This window comes from Salmo salar, chromosome 04 (genome assembly GCF_965601325.2).
Source record: "Salmo salar chromosome 04, fSalSal1, whole genome shotgun sequence".
Lineage (NCBI taxonomy): Eukaryota > Metazoa > Chordata > Actinopteri > Salmoniformes > Salmonidae > Salmo > Salmo salar.
This window is the reverse complement of record NC_138294.1, coordinates 30,286,170-30,294,101: the sequence shown is the minus strand read 5'-3', so window position 1 is coordinate 30,294,101 and position 7,932 is coordinate 30,286,170. Positions and strand designations below refer to the sequence as shown.

Genomic DNA, 7,932 nt, shown 5'->3' with positions numbered 1-7,932 from the left:
TGATGTTCAGAACTAGCATACCCGCCGAAAACTTCTGGTGAATTTACTAAATTACTCATGATGAACGTTGACAAAATACATAACAATTATTAAGAATTATAGATACAGAACTCCTTTACGCAAACGCTATGTCAGATTTTAAAATAGCTTTTCGGCGAAAGCACATTTTGCAATATTCTGAGTACATAGCCCGGCCATCACAGCTAGCTATTTTGACACCCACCAAGTTTGGGACAACCTAAACTCAGAATTACTATTAGAAAAATTGGATCACCTTTGCTGTTCTTCATCAGAATGCACTCCCAGGACTTCTACTTCAACAACAAATGCTGTTTTGGTTCCAAATAATCCATAGTTATAGTCAAATAGCTCCGTTTTGTTCGTGCGTTCAGGTCACTATCCGAAGGGTGATGCGCGAGCGCATTTCGTGACAAAAAAATTCGAAATATTCCATTACTGTACTTAGAAGCATGTCAAACGCTGTTTAAAATAAATGTTTATGCTATTTTTCTCGTAAAATAGCGATAATATTCCAACTGGGCAACGATCTATTCATTCAAAGGCTGAAAGAAAAAAATGGAGAATTCTCATGAACGCGCATCTCCAGTGTCACTGTCCCCAGGCTGACCACTCACAAATTCTCCTGCTGTTCTTCGCCCAGAGACAGCAGACACCCCATTCCACTTTCTGGCGGCTTTAGAGAGCCAATGGGAGCCTTAGAAAGTGTCACGTTACAGCACAGATGCTGTATTTTCGATAGAGATGCAACAGAAGGACAACAAATTGTCAGACAGGGCTCTTCCTGTATGGAATCTTCTCAGGTTTTGGCCTGCCATATGAGTTCTGTTATACTCACAGACACCATTCAAACAGTTTTAGAAACTTTAGAGTGTTTTCTATCCAAATCAACTAATTATATGCATATTCTAGTTTCTGGGCAGGAGTAGTAACCAGATTAAATCGGGTACATTTTTTATCTGGCCGTGCAAATACTGCCCCCTAGCCCCAACAGGTTAAGCAAATGTTTACTCCTGAACTGATTTAAGCTTGCCATAACAAGGGTTGAATATTTATTGACCCAAGACATTTCAATGTTCCTTTTTTATTAATTTGTAAAAAATAAAAAATAAATCTAAACGTAATTCCACATTGAAATTATGGGAGTATTGTGTGTAGGCCAGTGACACATCTCAATTTAATACATGTTCAATTCAGGCTGTAACAACAAAAGGTGGAAAAAGACAAGGGGTGTGAATATTTTCTGAAGACACAGTATATAATAAAAGTAAAATAAATATATTAGTCGACATGCTGCTAAGCGATCTTACCAACAGAAAATGCATCTGTTTAATCATTAGGCCTGCGTTTTAAATGTTTTTATTAGCCAACCATTATTATAATTCCTGTGCATAAAATAACAATATTTGCTTGCAATACAGTTGATTAACCAATAGAATGTGTACGTACGCATGGTGTGAGATTAGCGTGGAAACATGCACACTTTCCCATCAAATTCAACATTTAAAAATACCAACCTTTGTGGGAAATTGGACGCATGCAAGGTTTAGGGTATTTTTTGTGCACACGCACATTTGATAAATGAGGCCCCTGGAGTGGTTAAGATGTAAGGGGTTGGGGAGACTCAAACTGAAAAAACAGTGCCAATCCAATTCATAGGAAGGGTACTACACTGAAAATGGATTAAGATCATGTTGTCCTTCAGTGCAACACCTTCACCTAGTGGTCTGGTTAGTGCACTGTACAGCAACTATATGCCATTTTTTTTGTAACGGTTTTGACTTGAGGTTATTGTTTGTCAGGGGTGCCAGATGTCTACTAGAGAAAATATTGATTTCAATCCCGTATGCCCTAATCTAATCCTACAAAACATAACCTCATCCCTTCTGTTCCCATTACATGACACTATCTCCTGTACAGATTTCCTTGTACTATAAAAATGTCTGCCCTTACTACTTTCATCCCATTGTCTCTGCCAGCAATCTAACACATTTTAATCAAATCAATGTTTTATTTTCCCCTCTACCCAATTGCACCTGTATATCCACAATATTAATTTTTACTGCTCTTTTTGCTATTATATCAACCATATCATTTCCATACACTCCTGTATGAGCTGGAATCCAACAGAACTGAATGTCAATACCATTTCTTTATAACCCCAACAACACCTTGATTATTTCTAGTAATAAATCCTAACGTTCTGACTTTCCTGATATTAAACTACACAAAACTGATGCCGAGTCTGAACATATTACTACTCTTCTTGTCACGGGTGTCGTATGGTTTAGACCAAGACGCAGCAGGAAAATGTATACTCATCTTCTTTTATTAAAGGACAAAGAAGGAAAACCAAAACACGACGACAAAGAACAGGCCGGTAAGGCACAAAGCTATACACAGCAACAATCTCCCACAAAATCTCATGACAAACAAACTCCTAATTATAGGACCTTCAATCAGAGGCAACGATAACCAGCTGCCTCCAATTGAAGGTCCAACCCCAATTAACTAAACATAGAACTACAATAGACTAGACAGAACATAGAAATACACTAACATAGAACATAGACTAACAAACCCCGGACCACATAAACCAAACACCCCTCTACCTAAATACATAGCCTGAACCACATAAAACAAACACCCCCTGCCACGTCCTGACCAAACTACAATAACAAATAACCCCTATTACTGGTCAGGACGTGACACTTCTTGGTTGCACCTCCTCTATCCATTGCAATCCAACAATTATCGCAACCATTTCTGTTGAATATACAGATAAATCATTAGTTAGTCTCTTGTGTAGATTAACATCGAACTCAGGAATAAATACACCTGCTCCTGTCTTTCCATTCATTGGACCCACTGAACCATCTGTATAGATTGCAAGACAAGAATAAAATGGATTACTAATGTTTTGAACCAGTATTGTTCCTACATTATCTTCTTCACACCACTGCTTCTTCCATCAGGCTCAGATCAACATGTGGTCTTGTATAAAACCCCGGTGGCGCATTTCCTATTGCCACAGATGGCCCTATAACGATATCTCTGAGTCCATATTCATCAACCCTTTTTCTAATCTCTGGGCCAAAACCCCTCTTTTGATAGTGTTCATATTCCCAACAATCTTCCAGTACTGTTAGTGTAAGATGATCTACCGTACTACCCTTCAGTCTGGCCAAGTATGCCAGGGCTAGCTTAACTCTTCTATGGGATAGTGGCATTTCCCCATTATGTACTTGTAAAGCCTCAACTGGTGTAGTTTTAAATGCACCATCGCACATCCTGAGTGCCCTCGCTTGCAATAACGATGTAAAGGCCACAGAACCATATACAAAGCACTCGTAATCTATGGACGATCTCATCAAAGTAAGATAAATATTCAGTAAAATTTGCCACTCGATCATGACCAACTATTGTCCTCATAAGATTTAATACTACTGTACTTACATTTAGACTCAATACATGTACTATGTCTCCATGTAAGCTTTTCATCAAACCATAGCCCCAAATTCTTTAATTATGTTTACCCTTTCCATTAGTTCTCCATATAATTGAACACTGACATCTTCCTTAATCTTTTTGTTAGCGAACAACATACAGAATGGCAAGATTTAGATAAAGATAACTTGAAAACCCATGATAAGGACCATTCATCTACTGCTACAACAGCACCTTGCATTTTCTCAATTACATAAGGAATATTCCTTCCCCTTTTCCAAATTGCACCATCATCTGCATATAATGCCAACCCCAAACCCTGTTCTATATCCCCAAAGATATCGTCAATCATCAACATGAATCAGATAGGACTAATAGCACTACCCTGTAGAGTTCCATTTTCCACCTCATATTTTCGAATCGCACCCTGACGTGGAAGGTTCGGTCAAACAAAAATCCAGTTATACATTCTCCCACTAATTCCCATTTCATTCAATTTAATCAGTAGACTTTCCCACCAAATTGTACCATATGCTTTTTCAATATCAAAATATGCTATTGACCTCAATTCCTTCAATGCCGAGACTTTGGTCACCTCAGTACTAACTTTAACTAATGCATCAAGGGTAGTCCTTCTTTTCTGAATCCACTCTGGTATGGACTAAATAGACCCCTATGTTCCAAATAATACAAAAATCTACCTACGATCAACTTTTCCATTAATTTACAGAGATTTGATGTACAGTTGAAGTCGGAAGTTTACATACTCCTCAGCCAAATACATTTAAACTCAGTTTTTCGCAATTCCTGACATTTAATCCTCACAAAAATTCCCTGTCTTAGGTCAGTTAGGATCACCACTTTATTTTAAGAATGTGAAATGTCAGAATAATGGTAGAGAGAATGATTTAATTCAGATTTTATTTCTTTCATCACATTCCCAGTGAGTTAGAAGTTTACATATACTCAATTAGTATTTGATAGCATGGCCTTTAAATTGTTTAACTTGGGTCAAACGTTTCAGGTAGCCTTCCACAAGCTTCCCACAATAAGTTGGGTGAATTTTGGCCCATTCCTCCTGACAGAGATGGTGTAACTGAGTCAGGTTTGCAGGCCTCCATGCTCGCACACGCTTTTTTAGTTCTGCCCACAAATTTTCTATAGGATTTGAGGTCAGGGCTTTGTGATGGCCACTCCAATACCTTGACTTTGTTGTCCTTGAGCCATTTTGCCACAACTTTGGAAGTATGCTTGGGGTCATTGTCCATTTGGAAGACCCATTTGCGACCAAGCTTTAACTTCCTGACTGATGTATTGAGATGTTGCTTCAATATATCCACATAAGTTTCCTCCCTCATGCTGCCATCTATTTTGTGAATTGCACCAGTCTCTCCTGCAGCAAAGCACCCCCACAACATGATGCTGCCACCCCCGTGCTTCACGGTTGGGATGGTGTTCGTTTGGCTGGCAAGCCTCCCCCTTTTTCCTCTAAACATAACAATGGTCATTATGCCCAAAAAGTTATATTTTTGTTTCATCAGACCAGAGGACATTTCTCCAAAAAGTATGATCTTTGTCCCCATGTGCAGTTGCAAACCATAGTCTGGCTTTTTTATGGCGGTTTTGGAGCAGTGGCTTCTTCCTTGCTGAGTGGCCTTTCAGGTTATGTCGATATAAAGGACTCGTTTTACTGTGGATATAGATACTTTTGAACCTGTTTCCTCCAGCATCTTCACAAGGTTCTTTGATGTTGTTCTGGGATTGATTTGCACTTTTCGCACCAAAGCACGTTCATCTCCAGGAGACAGAACACGTCTCCTTGCTGAGCGGTATGACGGCTCCGTGGTCCCATGGTGTTTATACTTGCGTACTATTGCTTGTACAGATGAACGTGGTACCTTCAAGCATGTGGAAATTGCTCCTAAGGATGAACCAGACTTGTGGAGGTCTACAGTTGTTTTCTGAGGTCTTGGCTGATTTCTTTTGATTTTCCCATGATGTCAAGCAAAGAGGCACTGAGTTTGAAGGTAGGCCTTGAATTACATCCACAGGTACACCGCCAATTGACTCAAATGATGTCAATTAGCCTATCAGAAACTTCTAAAGCCATAACATAATTTTCTGGAATTTTCCAAGCTGTTTAAAGGCACAGTCACCTTAGTGTATGTAAACTTCTGACCCACTGGAACTGTGATGCAATGATTTATAAGTTAAATAATCTGTCCGTAAACAATTGTTGGAAAAATGACTTGTGTTATGCACAAAGTAGATGTCCTATCCATCTTGCGAAAACTATAGTTTGTTAACAAGAAATTTGTGGAGTGGTTGAAAAACAAGTTTCATTGAGTCCAACCTAAGTGTATGTAAACTTCATACTTCAACTGTATGTGAAATAGGTCTATATCTAGCAGGACTGGATGGATCTTTACCAAGGCTTCACAAAAGGCAGAAGCACTTCACGTTTCCATCCTAATGGTAGCATTCCTGTCCTCCATATTTTGTTTAATAAACTCAAAATCTTTCCCAAAACGTCTGTAGGTGTCATGCCCTGACCATAGAGAGCCGTCGTGGTTCTCTATGGTGTTTTAAGTCAGGGCGTGACTAGGGGGGTTTCTAGGTATTATATTTCTATGTTGGTATGTGTATGGTTCCTAATTAGAGGCAGCTGAATATCGTTACCTCTAATTGGGGATCATACTTAGTGTGTCCATTTTCCCACCTGCGATGTGGGATATTGTTTTGTATGAGTGCCTATGTGCGCTACGTATTTCACGATGGTTATATCTTTGTTGTTTTGGAAGTTTCACTATCATTAAAATGTGGAACTCTACTCACGCTCACAGATGTCCAATTATTCATACGACGGCCGTGACAGTAGGCAGATGTTTAAACATAATGGATCCTCACTTGGAGCAGTGCAACCACACCCCTCCAAAGACTTATTATGGTATACAGTATATCTTCATGCACTCTTAGCTTTTCTTCATTACGTCTTTTGCGTTCATCACTTAGATTTATCACTCAACTTCATGCACTGCTGCGAAAGTTCTTCCTACAGCGTCTGCTGTTGCTTTGTTTGAAACAGCCATAATATTTTCCTCAGCTAACACAGGTATCTGTACTGTCTTTCCTTTCCTCATCATGCTCTAACATTTTCCACACATCTCCCAGCTGTGTTTCCCTTTGTATAGAAGAACAGAATTCCTGCCATGCACATTTCTTTGCGTTCTTAATGACTTTCCAAGCCAACGCTTTCTTTCTCTGAAAGACTATCATGCTATCAAATGTTAAATTCTTCTTCAAAGTTTTAAAAGCATTATCCCGATCACTGTTGGCCTTATGGCATGCTTCAGCCACCGAAGGAACTATCTTTCATCTACCATCCCACCTCCTATTGGAGTAGCCAATAAAGCAGCATCCAATTTGACTGAATTCACAGATCCAGCAAAGTCTTCTACCGACCCTTCCATTGACAATTTCAGACTCTCCTTTTCACAGAAAGTGTAAAAAGGTTCCCCGTTTGTTTTGTCAAAGCACCAATTTAAAACCAGTTCCCGTTTCTGAAAACATACGTCAAGATCGATGTTGCACATGACTGGGAAATGATCACTACTTATTGTGGATTCTATCTTCACATCCCACTCACATACTGTATACCAGCAATCGAGATAGACACCAATGTAAGATCTAAACATTACGATGTACTGTACCTCTAGTCACATTTACCCGTGTCCCCCGACCATCATTTATACAAACTAGTCCCCTCCGCTAAACCATTGGCATCTGTGGTATTGCTGCCAAACAAGCTGTTATGCGCTTTGAAATCGCCACACCATATCTCCTTATCACCTTTACTGGATATCACAACTATATCTAATTCAGATACAGAGATGGGCTTACACGGATTATAGTAATTAAACAATGTGATATTTCCCCCTTCTCTACAAATCTCCACTGCCACACATTTATGTCATTTGAAACCATTAATTGCTCTTTGTGAACCCTCCATTCTATCACTTCTCACAGAGATAAAACAAGGAATAATATTATCCAATTGAGGTTTAAACCATGTTTATGTTTCACACCACGTCCGGTAAAACATCTAAATCATATATAATCTTCTTCAATTCTTGTCCATTGGCTATCAAACTCCTAGCATTCCATTGAACAATAAGGAACACAATAATACTATTTTTAATCCTGATCATCATTTGAACTTTGGTTCAGCATCCGATGTATCACTTAGACCTTAACTTCAGAAATCTCCAGAATGTCTTTGGCTGCCTTGACGACTACTTTTATTCGTGCAGTCTTGCTTTTATGTGGAGCTGTAATATTGATTGCCCAACACACGAAGGACAGGACGTCTACACAACCTACTACTGTGGTTTTCTTTGTAATCGAGCATTTATGCTCACATATCACATTAGAAATCGGCTGAGGTTCCACTGGCGTTCTCGGAGCGGC

At 39.2% G+C, this 7,932-nt stretch overlaps 1 protein-coding gene across 1 annotated transcript in view; it reads right to left on the bottom strand.

Moving 5' to 3' along the window:
* The window catches only part of LOC106602686 (cyclin-dependent kinase 2-associated protein 2), a 299,328-nt gene that overhangs the window by 156,525 nt on the left and 134,871 nt on the right, over positions 1 to 7,932 (bottom strand). The window lies entirely within an intron of this gene.